Source organism: Polypterus senegalus, chromosome 14, assembly GCF_016835505.1.
Source record: "Polypterus senegalus isolate Bchr_013 chromosome 14, ASM1683550v1, whole genome shotgun sequence".
Lineage (NCBI taxonomy): Eukaryota > Metazoa > Chordata > Cladistia > Polypteriformes > Polypteridae > Polypterus > Polypterus senegalus.
Window position 1 is genome coordinate 143,321,540 of NC_053167.1, and position 19,091 is coordinate 143,340,630.

The window sequence follows — 19,091 nt, forward strand, 5'->3', positions numbered from 1 at the left end:
AAAGATGGGATGAGGAGCTCAGAGTAGAGCCGCTGCACTTCCACATCGAGAGGAGTCAGATGAGGTGGCTCGGGCATCTGATCAGGATGCCTCCTGGACGCCTCCCTGGTGAGGTGTTCCGGGCATGTCCAATCGGGAGGAGGCCCCGGGGGAAGACCCAGTACAAGATGGAGGGACTATGTCTCTCAGCTGACCTGGGAACGCCTCGGGATTCCCCCATAAAGGGCTAGAAGAAGTGGCTGAGGAGAGGAAAGTCTGGACATCTCTGCTCAAGCTGCTGCCCCCGTGACCCGACCCCAGATAAGCGGAAGAGGATGGATGGATGGAGGAAAAGTGGGCAGCAATTTAGGGACAAAAAATGGATCCCCTATACGGCATCGGTCTAAAGAACCTTGTCACCTTCAATTTAAAGGCATTTTTACACCTAGTTCATCTGGACCAGTCTTTCTGATTTCTCTGAAAGTGTGAACACGTCATTTGGACTCTGGTGCGGACCAGAATAACTGGATAGAGACCCTTTGGAGAGAGTAGTGCCAGTTTGATACAAAGCAAATCCTGGAACGGTTCACATGAGGTCTGAATGATCCGGGTGGACTGATTTAACTACACACAATGCTAATATGTGACACTGTGCTGGTTGAGGTCGACAGGCTGAGCCGCTGCTGTCAATAATGGAGGAATCTCATTCATAGCATAATCAGTGGAGCATTAAATCAATAACAAGGTAAAGATAGATAGTGCTGCATCTACAAATTACACAGTTTCACACATGCTGCAACGCTCTTTATTTTTTAAATCTTGTGTGGCATCAGGCCGGGGCTGGAGCCTGAGGGGCGTCCACCCTGGTTATGTTGGGGGACACGGATAAAGGGCTTGGAAGCCCAGCCCTGTAGGGACCTGTGGCCACCGCCAGGCGGCGCCCCGGTGCCTGAACAACCCTGGGAAAAAAAAAAAACTGGTTTTCTCTATCAGCTGATCTCTTATCATCTTGTTCTGAAGTGGACCAAAATTACAGTGCCCTGCTAATTCCCGTAGCACAGTTGGATATTGTTGGATTGACTCACCCGCCACTGTTACGCTGAGGAAAGTGAAACCGCCATAAAAGGATGCTGTGTGTCCCAGAAAAGTGCTTCTTGAGGGCCTGAACTGCCGCATCGTATGACTTGGTTCCCCCCAATGTCTGAAAAGCACCCAGAGTCCAGGCCAAGCGTGATCAGATAAGTTTGAAGAGACTCAAACCAGTGAGTCCAAGGCACAGAAGGATCACCAGGTAAAGGCATAAGGAGGTGGTGGTGGTGGTGGTGGCAGTGAAAGTTCAGCCATTCTTGTCATCAAATGTTGTGTCTACAACGCTTCTCACTTGCTAGAATGCTCTTTATTTTTTAAGTCTTGAAATCACAACAACTGAAAGTGCACACTATCACTGAAACAAGTCTAACATTGATGTTGTTCATTCAACGCAAATTTTCTCTTTCAAGCAATTTAAGATTAGTCATTTAGTGTTGTAGCTTGAAGTATTTGGTTTTAGATAAATCAAAGTAAAAACATGTGTTTGTACCAAAGTAAGTTATGGTGGTGGGAATAAAAATAAAAATCCTATTTCAGTGAACCTAATATTTTAGGCTGTTTGTGCGCTTTGTGTGACTGGCCGTTTGTATTTTCTTCCGGTCGAATTTTCCAGCTTGCTGGCTTTCCAACTGCCAAAAAAGAAGAAGACTTTCACGAGTGGAGTGGACGTGGCTGTCCAGGTCTGGTCATTTTCAGCAGCAGACTTTTATAACGAAGGATTTCTGATAAGTAACTCTGTTTCTCAACTGTTCATTTTAAGAATTAGAACTCGTAATAAAACATACTTTCAAGAAAGCTGTAGAAACGTTTAATATTTTTTTGTTGTATGTTTAAGATTTACACTGCAAAATGCTTGTGTATTTGCACTAGATTTTTAAATAAATGTAAAATTACAGCATTGGAATGTGTTATGTTCATAATATTACTAATTGCATAAAAACGGGTTACGACCAATAAACCATTTTAAATTGTAACAACTTGAAAAATAGATTTACTTCAATATAAAACAAGTGAATTGCACCCAATCACTCAAAATGATTTGCCTCAACTGAAAAATTGTGGGTTCAGTAACATAAAAAGAATTATGTTGGTTCAGATTGAAAATATTAAGTGTGAATCATTACTTTAATTATTTTAAGTTGAATGGAGGTTATACTTTTTTCAATAAATTCTCACACATGTGCAAACACAAATGCGCTCACTTTCCATGTGCTCATGTAATTATTATTACAAACATTATGTTATCCAACAGATGTAGATAGATAGATAGATAGATAGATAGATAGATAGATAGATAGATAGATAGATAGATAGATAGATAGATAGATAGATAGATAGATAGATAGATAGATAGATAGATAGATAGATAGATAGATAGATGTGAAAGGCACTATATAATAGATAGATAGATAGATAGATAGATAGATAGATAGATTGATAGATAGATGTGAAAGGCACTATATATTAGATAGATAGATAGATAGATAGATAGATAGATAGATAGATAGATAGATAGATAGAGTGAAAGGCACTATATAATAGATAGATAGATAGATAGATAGATAGATAGATAGATAGATAGATAGATAGATAGATAGATAGATAGATAGATAGATAGATAGATGTGAAAGGCACTATATAATAGATAGATAGATAGATAGATAGATGTGAAAGGCACTATATAATAGATAGATAGATAGATGTGAAGGCACTATATAATAGATAGATAGATAGATAGATAGATAGATAGATAGATAGATAGATAGATGTGAAAGGCACTATATAATAGATAGATAGATAGATAGATAGATAGATAGATAGATAGATAGATAGATAGATAGATAGATGTGAAAGGCACTATATAATAGATAGATAGATAGATAGATAGATGTGAAAGGCACTATATAATAGATAGACAGATAGATAGATAGATAGATAGATAGATGTGAAAGGCACTATATAATAGATAGATAGATAGATAGATAGATAATTTTAAAATGACCTTTATTATGAACATTAACAATATACACAGTCATAAGATAAACAGCCCCAATATTCAAGATAAACAAAAAGTAAATATCAGACAACTACCACTACTCCCCCTTTACACTCCTCCTACTCCGCACATTAATAAGAAAATCAAAACAATTGACAGTTCATTATGATACAAAGACCACCACTGCCCCCTTTACACTCCTCCTACTCCGCACATATATAATATAATCAAAAAATTAACAATTCATTATAATACAAAGACCACCACTAATCCTCCTTTACACTCCTCCTACTCCGCACATTAATTAAAGCATATTGTTGAAGCCCACCAATGCTTTTCATTCCCAGTTGATCACCAGTTTGCCCCCCTCCACAGCACACAGTACCTGTCGTGTCCCCCACATGTCGCTGAACATTTCTAAATTGTTTGTTAGTTTATGGTACATGAATTGAGTTTTAGTCGACTTTTAATTAAAACTTTGAACAGCAGCAGAGCGTCGGTCCCCATGAGGTTTTCTCTTTATTCCTCCTTGTTTTAGGATTGCCAACTTGGCCTGTCCTAAGAGGAAATTCCCAAGAACAGACTTATTCCTATTTTTTTGATTATAGTTAATACCAAAGATAAAGTTAATTTTTGAGAGACCAAAACCAAAACCACTAAGAATTAAATCCAAGAAAATAAACAAAGGCCTCAGCCGTTCACAGTGAATGAACATATGAAAGATGGTCTCCCTTGTGTCACAGAACGGGCACTGGTCAGTCTCTGAAGCGTTAATTATATTCAGAAATGAGTTTGTGGCCAAGGCCGAGTGCATTATCCTCCACTGCAGATCCCCAAGTCTTTTCTGTAACGGGAGTTTATAAAAGCTCTCCATGAAGGTGTTATGTTCTCTGAGACCTGCAGTTCTTTCCTCCACAAAGTATCTGGCAACCCTTTCAGTTGGTTATAAAATGTCACTTTGACACACAGTTTATAAAGTTCTTTTTTGTTAAACAGTTCAAAGTCTTTCTCGACCAGAGTCCCAAATCTGAGAAGGTGTCCAGGTCTGTCAGTGTGGTCAGTGACGTGTGGTCTTACAATGATGGTGGGTGATGTCATCTCTGCTTCTGGTGTCCCTCACCTGTGAAGTACTCGTCACACAGTGAACTCGCTCCTGACCTCCGCAGTGCTGTTTGTACTTGACTAAGAAAAATGTCAACCAGCGTACTGATCTGATCCCCAGGACTGTCGCTAGGTGGGCAGGGGTGTGCCAGCACCTCATATTTGTATTAAATAAATGTCTTATTTTTAAAATTCTTTTGTTTAAAAGAATTGATACGAATGAGTCAGAAAATAATAACGAACAATCTAAAAGAGGATTCCAGACTAAAGGTTCTTCCAAGAACCAAAAATACTTTCCAGATTTAGCCTGGTCCTTCTGAACTTTCTGTGCCAAACCTGAAGTGCAGATTTATAAAATTCCGGCAGGTCAGACCCAACAACGTTGGCAGAATGTAATAAAAATAATGTTCAGCAAAATTTAAATTCCTTACCCCACGAAATAAGGTAAAGGCCAGCTGTCTCCATGGTAGGTGCTCAGGGCCGTATAAGAGCCGATGTAATGCCTGTAACCTAAAGGCCTCCATCTTGCTCACCAAGTCAATGAGTCCCTGACCGCCCTCTTCTACAGGCAGATACAGGACACTGCGCTTTACCCAATGCAGGCCATCCCAAAAGAAATCTAAAAGTATTGCCTGGATGTTCTTGATGACCGATATTGGAGGGTCTATACACTGTAACTTATGCCAGAACATGGAGGCTATTAAGTTATTAATAATGAGGACCCTGCCTCGACAGGAGATCTCCTTTGAAGATACTTCCATTTCTTCAGTCTGGCTTGAACTTTTTCCGCCCAGTCTGCCCAGTTTTCTTCAGCTACTCCTCCTTGTCCTAAAAACACCCCCAGGTATCTGAAGACTCTTCTGTTCCACTTAAGGCCACCAGGTAGGCCCGGTGGGTCTCCATCCCTCCAGTTGCCAATTAAAAATGCGGTACTTTTGTCCCAGTTAATTTTTGCCGATGACAGTTTTTCAAATTCATCCAGGCAATGTTTCAGCTCCGTGATGTCTCCAGGATGACAGATGAACACGGTTAAATCATCAGCATACGCGACCACCTTGAGCTGTAAATTCGGGCACTGAGGGATGTTCAGACCTTGAAGGCGGATGCGAATTTGTTGTAGTAGCGGCTCGATGGAGAGCGAGAAGAGCATACCGGACAGAGAGCAACCCTGACGTATCCCTCTGGTGACCTTGAACGGGGCGGTTAGTGTTCCATTGAGTTTCACGACACTAAAACGTTGTGATATAAAAAGTCCAATGTGTTTAATGAATGAAGGTCCAAAGCCAAAGGCCTTCAGCACTGCTAAAAGGTAATTGTGGTCCACCCTGTCAAACGCCTTCTCCTGATCCAGTGATAAAAGACCAGCATCAAACCCAAAGAGCCTGGCAGCATCAATCACATCCCGAACCAGGAAGATGTTGTCCAGAATACACCTGCTGGGGACACAGTATGTCTGCTCGGGTTCACGATACTCGCCATGACTCTTCCTAACCGGTTAGCCAGGGCCTTGGAGAAGATTTTGTAATCCGCACACAGCAGGCTTACTGGGCCAGTTCTTTAGCTCCGTGAGGTCTCCTTTCTTTGGGAGTAGTGTGATAACCGCCTCGCGACAGGAAAGGGGCAGTTCACCCACTCGCAGACTTTCACAGAAAACCTCTGCCAGATCAGCGCCAAGGTGACACCAAAAAGCTTTAAAAAACTCAACAGGCAAACCGTCAATTCCTGGGGACTTCCCAATGTTCAGCCCATTCAACGCTGTGGTCAACTCATCTAGAGAGATCGTAGTTTCCATGAAGTCTTTCTCTCCATCTAGAACCTGAGGTAAGTCCTGGAGAAAAACTGACGACTCTAAATGTACCTCTTCAATGTCTGCAGAAAACAGTCGCTGGTAAAATTGGTGTGCCCAGGATCGAAGGGCTTCAGGCTCCAGCAGGTCTTGACCTTTGTCATTTTTTAAACAGTTGATGGTCTTACTTTGGCCAATTGTTTTTTCCAGTTTAAAAAATTGCGTAGGAGCGTCCATCTGGGTGAGCGACTGCATTCTCGAGCGGACGAGCGCCGTTGACTCTCTTGTCTATAAGGTCCATCAATAATTGTTTCTTAGTTTTGAGGGACTCAAAAATGCTGCCGTCAAAGTTATTACATAAAACTGAATGAAGTTCCTCAATATCCTTCTCCAGTTCAGAAATGGCGCATTCACATCCCTGGTGGTGTGCTCGGTGTATTGTTGGCACAATACGCGTATCTCAGTTTTTGAGCAATCCCACCATTGCCTCAGTGAAGAGAAGGTCTTCTTTTTGTATCTCCATTGTGTCCAGAAGTATTTGAAACAGTTGATGAAGTGGGGGTCTTTCAGTAGATTATTATTAAAGTGCCAGTAGGATTTAACAGAAGGAGCAGAGAGAAAAGAGATTTGAAGGGAAACAAGACAGTGATCAGATAAACTAGTTGGAAGAATGGAGCAGTTAGCTATGAGGTTCCTGTGATTTTTCTGGATGTAAATTCTGTCAAGTCGAGCCATAGACAGCAGCCCAGCTGAGCTCTTCACCCACGTATACTGCCGGACCCCCGGATAAAAATCCCTCCAAATATCAAGGAGATTATTATTGGTGACCACAGACCTCAGTGATTGGACGGACCCGGGTGCGTTCTAGCCCATTCCTGTCCAGCTGCGCATTTTCTGTGCAGTTAAAGTCGCCCCCAACAAACACCAGCTCATCATTGTCACATGTCCCCAGGACATCATTTAAAACTGAGAAGCAGTGAGTTCTCTCAATCCCTACATTTGGGGCGTACACGTTAATGAACACCCACTTCTTCTCTCCCAGCTGCGCTTCTACCTTCAGCAGCCTCCCCTGGATTAACTCAGTACAAACAACACTGTCAGGTACAAAACTCTTAGAAAATAAGATCGCGACTCCTGCACTGAGATTTGAGCCATGACTAAGATGTGCCAGCCCTGGCCACTCTCTGTGCCAGTCAGACTGATTAGCCTCGTCAGTATGGGTCTCTTGAAGGAAAACCACGTTAATTCTTTTTGCGCTAAGTGCTCAAATAGCGCCGTTCTTTTACTAGATCTCTGCAGCCGTTTATATTGAAAGAGCACAGGAATAGACAGGCATTTTAAAAGAAAATAAGGTGGCGGTCAACAACACTACATTAACCAAAGAAACGGGTAATCGCATTAAAACTGCCATCATGATTGTGCTTCTAGTGAACGTTTCACTTTGCTTATGATATTCTTTAATCGGACTCTCTCTTTGGAGGTCATACCTAATTCAGCAGCCCGCCGCCGCACTTCGCCGAGCTCAGAAACTGATGGAGATCAGGAAAGTGTTCGACTATACTGACCCCCGCTTCCCTTCTAAAACTCTAAAAGCGCAAAATGCTTTCTGTGCTGTAAGCCTCGTGTAAGCTCGAGTGAGATGACAGATCAACTCTTATCGACGGGTCAGATTCATTGCCGTCCTCCCCTCCTTCCTCTCTCGCTTTGATTTCAGTGCCGTCTGTCTGCTGCTGATCACTAGCGGCGGCCTCTGCACTTTCAGTCTTAGTGCTCTTCTTGGCGCGCCCACCACTGGTTATTTGTTCTTTTCTTTTCTGGTTACCGGCTTAACATAACCGTGTTCATCGTTACTGTCTTCAACGAGCATTTCTCCATCGGCCCCCGTCTCATGCGTTGTTTCTTCAGTCAATGCCTGCACAGCCAGCGCGCTCTTCTCCGCCCCTTGAGAAGGCGCATCTCTTGGGCACGTCTCTAGAGCGGCAATACTCTCGGTGGGTGTTTTTGGAGAAGCGCTGCAGGGTCATCTTTATAATATTCGACCCTGGTATCACCTTAGCCACCATCTCCTCCTCTTCATGGCTGACTTCAGCCTTCTTGTTCCCATTACTTTTACTAATCTGCCCGGCATTAGCCGCTGGCCGTGATCATTTCAGCCCTCAGGTTTTTCCTAACGCAGGCTCTCCGCTGGACACTTCCAGCTCCCTGCTTCATGTCCCGGCCAGCTGTGATACTTTGAACTACAGTAATTTCACTCTGATCTTCAGCCGCTTCATCTGAATCGTAACTCAGATCCTCCATTTCCGAATCACTGATCACCGACTCATTCTCTTCGTTGTCCGAAGTTCTATCACGGGGCTCTTGTGCACACCAGACGGTCCCGGCATATCCGAGCTCTCCGTCATCTCACCCGCTTACACTGACTCGCTTTGTGCCCTGTCTGACCACACTTAAAGCATTTCATTTGTTCCGTAGTGATAAAAACTATATATTCGTAACCCTCTACTTTAAATTTCAAGGCCACATCAAGCTCCTCACGCGAGTTATTTAGTATCATGTACACCTGTCTCCGGAAAGACACGACATGCTTTAAATCCGGTGAGCGGCAGCCAAGCGGTATCATAACCACATCAGATATGACTTCACCATATCTACGAAGTTCATTTAATAAAGCCTCATTTTTCAAAAATGGTGGAACATTTGAAATAATAACTCGTTTAGCAGGAGTCGATAAAGGCAGAACCGGGACTAGCGAGCCGTTTATCACCAGGCCTTCCTGCACTATAGTATGCACCATAGCTTCGTCGCTTAGAAAAACTACAATAGTTTTGTTCATTCGGGATGCTGACTTCACATTCTTACAGCCAACTCTTTTCGCTACCTCAATAACACACGCCTCAACAGAAACCATCGGGTCCACAACCACTTTAATTCCATTTTTCCTTGAAAGATTTTCAAAATTTCGCGGGTTAAGCCCTGGAGGCTTTGCTCGACGCGGCGGCGAGCCGCAGCCGCGTCCGACTATTACAACAACCACTGACAATAAACTATATACTTTCAAATAAATGGCAAATCAGTAAAAAAATCTTTATACATAAAACTAATAGTAAAGAAAGTTAGAAAAAGAAAACGAGAAATACTCACAGATACCCAAACGAACGGAGCGAACCTGTGACCAACAACCACGCCCACCCAGACCAGAGTAATCGACAGACAGAGATTCCACAGACAGAAAGGATAGATAGATAGATAGATAGATATGAAAGGCACTATATAATAGATAGATAGATAGATAGATAGAGTGAAGGGCACTATATAATAGATAGATAGATAGATAGATAGATATGAAAGGCACTATATAATAGATAGATAGATAGATAGATAGATAGATAGATAGATAGATAGATAGATGAAAGATAGATAGATAGATAGATGTGAAAGGCACTATATAATAGATAGATAGATAGATAGATAGATAGATATATAATAGATAGATAGATAGATAGATAGACTATATAATAGATAGATAGATAGATAGATAGATAGATAGATAGATATGAAAGGCACTATATAATAGATAGATAGATAGATAGATAGATAGATAGATAGATAGATAGAGTGAAGGGCACTATATAATAGATAGATAGATAGATATGAAAGGCAGATATATAATAGATAGATAGATAGATAGATAGATTCGTCTAAAAGTACTCTCACAATAACTCACTTAATGAGAGCAGCACCTGATTCAGTTTTAGAGCCGCACACATGCACAATCGGAGAGCAGTAGACCAGTTTGTTTTTTATGATTGTTGTAAACTGATTTGTGATCAAGTCGATCAGAACAAACTGAAGTGGCAGGAAGCGAACACCGGTACCCTCTGAGACTGCCCATCTAACGCCCTGATCTCACACGATGTGCAGCATTCGCGCAGGTGGGCCGTTCTCTTAATGCGCACTCTACACTGTAAAAATAGTTGTTAAAAGTACTTCAAATAGTAAGGCAATAAATTACAAGCAATATTTTTGAGTAGATTTAATATACTGCACTATTGAGTAAACTTAACTTATTAATTTACTCAAATTTACTCAAAATTATTTTACTCAACTAAAATAAATGTGTTTGATTAAATATAAGTAGTGGCAAAAATATTTTTATTTTACTCTGATTTTCATTTGAATTACACAAAAAAAGAGTAATAATGCAACGCTGGACAGTAATGACTGTATAACAAATAAATGCTAAAAATTTAATATATCTTTATTTATTTGAACATACCCAGATAGTCACCACAATGGTTTCAAATGCAAATGTTTGAAAATTAAATCAAATGTCTGAGGATAATTTATACTGAATTACTACCATTCAAATGTCAATACAAATTTTCTTTTCATTTCTTTTTTTTCTTATTTTACACAACAAAGTATATCTCAATCAAATAATGTCCCAGGAATGAAAGGTAAACGGGAAGAAAACGTAGAGACTGAAATCCTGTGGCAGATGCTGCTCTTCAAACACGTCCTGCATTTACGCCAGCATATCCGTTTAAATGAATGGTCGCCTTTCCCACTACTTTTCAGTATGCGATAGTGAAAATCACGAAATAAAACAGGACGTAAGAAATCACAACAGTTTGGTTTTTTTTTTTGTTTTTTTGCATCACTAAATAAATCACAGTGTTAAAAATTAACCAGAAAATACATTACCTATGCAGAACACTAATTTAAATAGAGGTCAAATAATACTGTGACGGTTAGGCAAACATCTTCCATCCATCCATTATCCAACCCGCTATATACTAACTACAGGGTCATGGGGTCTGCTGGAGCCAATCCCACCGCAGGGCCCACACACACACACACCAAGCACACACTAGGGACAATTCAGGATCGCCAATGCGCCTAACCTGCATGTCTAAAGACTGTGGGAGGAAACTCACACAGACACGGGGAGAACATGCAAACTCCACGCAGGGAGGACCTGGGAAGCGAACCCAGATGGGTCTCCTAACTGTAAGGCAGCAGCGCTACCCACTGCGCCACCGTGTCTGTATCTTTTAATATTGTTTACAGGTCGTAGTTTAGGAGAAACGCCATATCGTCCTCAAATTGTCATTTTCTTTTTCTGTGTAAAATATTAGTTTTAAACAATTATATATATATATATATATATATATATATATATATATATATATATATATATATATATATATATATATATATATATATATATATATGAATATACGTAACTATCCGAGAAATGTGCTTGTTTTTTAAAGCAAACCAACGTTGTTAAAATGACGCTACCTTGCTCGCCATGTTTCCCACATGAAGAGAAAGGTTTCGTGAAAACAACAACTGCTTACGTCTGTAACTATACGAAGTGAAATACTAGTTATTATTCGTTACGAAACTGCATAAGCTTAATATTTACACATTTGTAGTAAAATAGCTCATATTAGGGATAAAAGTTACAGCTAAATGCGTTGTTGTAAAGACCAAGAAATCGATGTGTGAGGAAGTGCAGTATCATTGAATTTAACTGAACTTAAATGTGTTCAGTTCACAGCATAGTTATTTTTTTTTTTACTTAGAATAAGTTGTATAAAAGGTTTACATTTTAAGAAAAATAAGTTAAAATTATTCTTGATTTTTTATTGATTATTTTGCGTATAGTTAGCTATTTTGTGTTATTATTTTTCACACATGTAAGTATAACTTTGATACGTTAGTAAACGTTCATCGGCATTCCAAAATAAACATTAATAACGAATACGTAGAAGAGTTAAGATGTGATTTGAGACAAACTAAATGTTACGCACTGGAGAAAAAATACACAAGTTCATAAAGCGAAATGAAAACGATATTGTAAATCTGCTGTCATAAAGCTGAAGCACTTCAGTGGATGCCATCAGCTCGTGTTTTGTTGTCCTCTCGGCTGTTTGAAGCGCGTCCTTCAGCGTATCATCTGTAGCGCATCATTTTCAAGTTGTCCTAAAGTCAATGATGGAAAACGCGACAGGGAGAAAATACCCACCATGGCATTTTTTTTCCCGTTGATAAAAACATTTCTGTCCAGTGACATAAGTCCGCGACACGCCTATGCACCGGTTGTTTAGGGATGTCTTTAGTTCGCCTGGAAGCGTCCAGTGTGAAACGCAACCAACGCAACTGGAAAGTGAAACAAAGCAACGAAACGTCCTCTGCTTCAAAACAAAGCGTGCGGACAGGGAGTGTGAAAACGCCTTTTGTGAGTGTCAGCGCCGTCACCTGATACCGGGAATAGGAAAGAAAAAAGATTTAAAATAAAAGTGCCATTAAAGATAAATCTTTAATTATGAGTCATTTCACAGCTTTATGAACATCCTCAGTCGCAGGTATAACGAGACTATACACTGAAAAAATAAGATTTACTCAAAGACTGCGGCGTTTCCTGCCTTGCGCCCTGTGTGGGCTGGGATTGGCTCCAGCAGACCCCCGTGACCCATATAGCGGGTTGGATAATGGATGAAAATGGATGAAATTATGTGAATCTTTCACAAGCAATATTATTGAGTTAATTCAACTACTTTTATTTTAGGTTGCCATATTTATGTAATGCTAATTGATTGTAATTGATGAGTAACATTTACTCATTTAAAATAAGTAAAAAAAAAAAAGCGACGCTGAAAAATATGTAGTATTTAATATAAATATGACACCCATTAACACTTAATTAAATTAGATTGTCCTAATTTATAATAAATATACAGATCTAACATATTCATCTCTTGTTATTACACTCAGAAGCAATTCAGACTCCAGTGCAATTCTTTGAGATTATTTTATATCCGATACAATTAATATTGACTTAGCTTGTTATTCCGCATCGACCCAAACAGTTAAACATATAGAAAGCTGTTGCTTTTTATTTAGGGTTATTGCACTTTTTGTGTAATTTTAACATTAGTAATTCTTTTGTATAGGTGGAAAGGCAATCATGTTTTTGTGATCTATCGGCTGGGAAACAAATTTGCCAGTATGTATTAAAAAAAAAATCATAAATCCACTTCCACTACCACACAAACCACGCGGAATAAAAATAAATAAACAAATAAGTAGATAAAATAAATAAATACATTTACTTAAAGTCTTGAACTTTCTTTCCACCTGAGGATCCCTTGGATCGCAATGTAACAAAAGGGGAGGAGCGTTATGCAAATGTAGAAGAGTCACGTGTGTACAACTTGTTTTGTTTGGTTTTTTTTTATTTAATCACCTTGCGCCCTGTGTTGGCTGGGATTGGCTTCAGCAGACCCCCGTGACCCTGTAGTTAGGATATAGCGGGTTGGACAATGACTGACTGACTGACTGACTAATTCAATAATGAATATTAAGATATCTATATGTTTTGAGTATTTAAAAGTGTTAACTTTCAATAATATTAAAGTCTCCGAGGCAGATTATGCTTCTGTTAAAAGAAAATAATGGTTGTGTTTCAACATGATTTAATTGTGTCAATGTGACATCTAAGAGAATTATATCAAATAACTAGAAAAAGCTACATAATATCAGCTAACATGATTATTTTAAGTTATATTAAATTAGATAAATAAATTAACAACCCCGTTAGTTCATTATTTAAACTCAATGCGAACAATGGAAGTCTGACGATTCCCCAACAGCAGGAAAACTGATGGACCAAGCAACTGCTGAGAGGACCAGGGGGTACTTCACGAAGGGGCTTATGAAATGGAGATTTAGCTAAGGATAACCTGAATAAACTGCTTTTGCCAGTCGAGGCTCAGTTGGTTCCGTGTATGTGACCTGGTTCTTGTTAACTCAAGGGGGGCTTCGGCAGTCCATGATTACATGCACACTCATGAGATTTAAGCAGCCCCAAAAGTCAATTGTCGATGGAAGATACAACAGAATCTGCTGAGTACCCTCAACTTTAATGCACATTCTTAAAAAAAGCTGGTACTTTAGTGACGTTTTATGGTTCTTTACTGGGTTCTTCATAGAGCCTTTACTAGACAAAGCATCATGTAATTCTGGGGCAGGTTCCTTGCATATGAAGTTGTTTTTTTGTGTTTTGACAAACTTATATATATAAAATGTATGGTGAGGTACCTAGCAGAACACTAACAGATTCAGAGTATCTGGATTTAGCCTGTGGTATTATATTCAGCAAGAGTCCATTTAAAGTCATGAGCCACTGGTGTTTTATAGATCTGTTTTCATCTTTTCATGGTTATTTGCTCTATGGATCAAAAATAAATGCAGGTTATTTCTGGAACATTCATGTGGAAACCAACCCACTAACCCTAACCCTAACCCTATGGCATTGCTTTGAAGAACCCCTCTGGTACCTTAATTCTTAAGAGTCTATGGTGTAAACCCAGGTCACTCAGTTTTGCTCAAACATTTGCTAGATATTTTAACCACAAAATAAATGATATTAGAAATAATGTAGTACAACCCCCCAAAGTATATTCTATTGAATAACAGAATGCTCTTTTAAGAGAGTTTTTTCACTGAAATAGATCGATCTGAAGTATGTACAATTATTTCTCAACTGATACCCACTTGTGTCCTTAACCAGTCCAACAGGCTTTTTCAAAGACGTCTCTGATGTCCTAAATGATAATCTACTTGACATTGTGAACTCATCATCAGATACAGGGGTCTTCCCAGACAATCTTAAGAATGCAGTTGTTAAACCCCTGCTCAAGAAAAATAATCTCGACGTCTCTGTCTTTGACAACTTTAGATCGATTTTTAATCTCTCTTTCCTAAGTAAAATTCTAGAAAAGGCTGTTTTAAAGCAGCTAAATGATTACTTGATTACAAATTCAGTTCTTAATAAGTTCCAGTCGGGTTTTAGATCAAGTTATAGTACAGAAACTGCACTCGTTAAAGTTACAGAAACTGCACTCGTTAAAGTAATACATGATTTATGGGTTAATGCAGACAGAGACCGTACAGTACATGTGCTTTCTCAATTTTGTTATTTTTAATAAATTTGCAAAAATCTCAAGTGAACTTTTTTTCACGTTGTCATTATGGGGTGTTGTGTGTAGAATTCTGAGGAAAAAATGAATTGAATCCATTTTGGAATAAGGCTGTGACATAACAAAATGTGGAAAAAGTGATGAAGTGCTGTGAATACTTTTAGGATGCACTGTATATCCATTTGTGTTCCTTTAGACATGAATGCAGCATTTGATACCACAGACCACAGTGTTCTTATAAATCACCTTAGACAGTGGGTGAGCAGGGTCTTAAACTGGTTTGAGTCTTACTTAACAGGTAGAAAATGCTTTGTTAGTTGTGCTGATTGTACTTTGGAGACCAGTGATATCACATATATGGTGTAGCACAAGGATCTATTCTGGGCCCGCTGCTCTTTTCAACCTCAATGCTTCCATGCGGTCAGATTGTCTCGAAACACAAGGTGAGCTACCACAGCGATGCAGATGACACACAGCTTTATTTATCAATAGCACCTGATGACCCTGATGCTCTTGGCTCTCTGATCCAATGTCTTAGCAATATTTCCAACTGGATGAGCAGTAAATTTCTTGCATCTCTCAGACTGACACAGATAACCTGTCTACAGACACACATTGTTGTTGAAAAACTCATCGCAAACTTCAAAGGACTTTGTTGGACTTATCCAAAGATCTTCACCATACATTGTTCTTCTCTCTCTCTTGTTAAATTAATCTTAGCCTGAATGAACCTATTAATTTTTTACATTTCAGATTTTTCATTTAAAGATTTACCAATGTTGTTTCTTGTCCTAGTGTGTGTATATAAACACAGGGAACTCCATTTTCTGTATGACATCTCGCCTGAAGAAGGGGCCTGAGTTGCCTCGAAAGCCTGCATACTGTAATCTTTTTAGTTAGCCAATAAAAGGGGTCATTTTGTTTGACTTTTCTCTTTAAACTAAACAAGAAAAACAAAACAGAAATCTTAGTGATTGGTAAACATGGACATAGCGAGGGTGTTGTAAATAAACTCGAACCCTTAGGTTTAAAACTCAAGGCAGAAATAAAGAATTCTCGGGGTCATCATTGTCTCAGAGCTAAACTTTAAATTGCATGTTAGCCAGATTATGACGCCTGCATTTTTTCACATAAGAAATATAGCAAAACATAAACCTCTTATAACTTTACAAGGTGCTGAAAAATGAGTTCTCCCTTTTGTTTTTCATTGACTGGATTACTGCAATGCACTCCTAACAAGACTGCCTAAGAAAGACATCATGCAGGTAGAGCAGAACGCAGCAGCCAGAATCTTAACTAGAAAAAGAAAATGTGAGCACATCACAGCAGTTTTAGCGCCATGACACTGATTACTTAGGTCATTTAGAATTGACTTTAAAATACTACTATTGGTTTATAAAGCCTTAACTAATCTATTCCATCCTATAATTTAGAATGCCTGGGCCCCCACACCCCGACTTGTAACCTTAGACCTTCTAATGGTGGTCTGCTTATTATTCCAAGAGTCAAACTTAAAAGAAGTGGTGAGGCGGCCTTTTGTTGTTATGCACCTCAAATCGGGAATACTTCACTGACAGAAATTCACCAGGCCAATACAGGTGAAACACTTTAGAAAACTGCTAGAAACTCATTACGTTGAGTTTGCTTTTTTGTTGCTACATTTCAGACTGTATGGGCATTGAATGATCATCGTCCTCAGAAACCTGCATTCCTGACTAACATCTACTTTTCTCTGCTGTATTTTTAATAAACTGTGAAGCACACCACGCTGACTCAATATGGGCATCTGCTCGGAGATGACATTTAAGATGGCTAATGAAGATTTATTCATTCGTATTGTATTGTGTTGTATACATCATTAAAGTCAAATTTACATTCTTATCATAAAGAAACAATAACAATGTAATTAGATGCAATGAATCAGAGCACATCCTCGTTTCCTATGCAAAAAGAAACGCTATCAAGTAGTATTAGAAATGCGGTAATGCTAGAGGTCCTCTAGATGGCACCGACTGCACACTACATCTAATCTTACCTAAGATACTCTCTATATACACATTGAAGCGGGGACCAAACAAGCAAATGCATTCAATTTCTAAATATATGAAGACATTCCTGAAAATGGAAAGTCAGCTTCTAAATATACTGTATCTAATCGTACATGAATATACAAAGTCAAAGTCAAAATATATAAAGTAATTCCTAAATAATATTTATATGTATCTTTGTTTTTTTAAACAATAAAGTTTATCTAATCTAATATACTGCTCAAAAGAATTAAAGGAACACTTTTTAATCAGAGTATAGCATCAAGTCAATGAAACTTATGGGATGTTAATCTGGTCAGTTAAGTAGCAGAGGGGGTTGTTAATCAGTTTCAGCTGCTGTGGTGTTAATGAAATTAACAAGAGATGCACTAGAGGGGCAACAATGAGATGACCCCCAAAACAGGAATGGTTTAACAGGTGGAGGCCACTGACATTTTTCCCTCCTCATCTTTTCTGACTGTTTCTTCACTAGTTTTGCATTTGGCTACAGTCAGTGTCACTACTGGTAGCACGAGGTGATACCTGGACCCTACAGAGGTTGCACAGGTAGTCCAACTTCTCCAGGATGGCACATCAATACGTGTCATTGCCAGAAGGTTTGCTGTGTCTCCCTGCACAGTCTCAAGGGCATGGAGGAGATTCTAGGAGACAAGCAGTTACTCTAGGAGAGCTGGAGAGGGCCATAGAAGGTCCATAACCCATCAGCAGGACCAGTATCTGCTCCTTTGGGCAAGGAGGAACAGGATGAGCACTGCCAGAGCCCTACACAATGACCTCCAGCAGGCCACTGGTGTGAATGTCTCTGACCAAACAACCAGAAAGACTTCATGAGGGTGACCCAAGGGCCCCATGTCCTCTAATGGGCCCTGAGCTCACTGCCCAGCAGCATGCAGCTCGATTGGCATTCGCCATAGAATACCAGAATTGGCAGATGCACCACTGGTGCCCTGTGCTTTTTACAGATGAGAGCAGGTTCACCCTGAGCACGTGACAGAAGTGAAAGGGTCTGGAGAAGCCATGGAGAACATTATGCTGCCTGTAACATCATTCAGCATGAGCAGTTTGGTGGTGGGTTAATGATTGTCTGGGGAGGCATATCCATGGAGGGTCACACAGACCGCTACAGGCTTGACAAAGGCACCTTGGCTGCCATTAGGTATCAGGATGAAATCCTTGGATCCATTGTCAGACCCTATGCTGGTACAGTGGCTCCTGGTGCACGACAATTCCTGGCCTCATGTGGTGAGAGTATGCAGGCAGTTCCTGGAGGATGAAGGAATTGATACCATTGACTGGCCACCACACTTTCCTGACCTAAATCCAATAGAACACCTCAGGGACATTATGTTTTAGTCCATCCAATGCCACCAGGTTGCACCTCAGACTGTCCAGGAGCTCAGTGATGCCCTGGTCCAGATCTGGGAGGAGATCCCCCACAACACCATCTGTCATCTCATTAGAAGCATGCACCGATGTTGTCAGGCATGTATACAAGAACACAGGGGCCATACAAAGTGCTGCGTACAATTTGGAGTTGCTGCAATTAAATTTGGGCAAAATGGACTAGCCTGCCACATAATTTTTTCACTCTGATTTTTGGGGCGTCTTTGAATTCAGGGCTCTGTAGGTTGATCATTTTCATTTCCATCAAACGATGTGGCATCCTTTCATTCCTAACACATTACCCAGTCTATATCAGTATAGATATCCAGGAGGATTTCTTTTTCCCATTGAGATCTGATGTGTTTTCAAAGTGTTCCTTTCATTTTTTTGAGCAGTTTATATTGGGACCTATAGGGGGTAATTGCAGCACTCCAAACACCAGACACAACAAAACAAACACCAGTCCGGGTGCAAACAAATACATCTTTAATACAGGTTTCTCAGTTAAATACAATAAACCTTTCCTTCTCTCCATCCACTCCTCCTCAGTGAGCTTCACAACCAACCAACTCAGTATCAAAAAGTGAGCCGAGATGCCTTCTTTTATCTTGGACATAGCAGGACTTTTGGTGCAACAGCATTGGGTTACACGGATGTTGGAAATAATAGGGAGGTCCTCTCCTGACAGGTTTGCCCTTCTGTACAACAATTCCCATTTA

General features: G+C 39.8%; 1 protein-coding gene across 2 annotated transcripts in view; it reads right to left on the minus strand.

Annotated features, from left to right (window-relative positions):
• LOC120514445 (interferon-induced protein 44-like) overlaps nucleotides 1-19,091 on the minus strand; it is a 105,305-nt gene that overhangs the window by 35,146 nt on the left and 51,068 nt on the right. Inside the window, exon 1 of one of the 2 annotated variants that reach the window (XM_039734827.1) lies at nucleotides 9,093-9,172. The exons of the other annotated variant lie outside the window; for it this stretch is intronic. The gene's annotated coding sequence lies outside the window, so the exon portion shown is untranslated. Of the gene's footprint in view, nucleotides 1-9,092; nucleotides 9,173-19,091 lie in introns of those variants that run through there. 2 annotated transcript variants of the gene reach the window in all.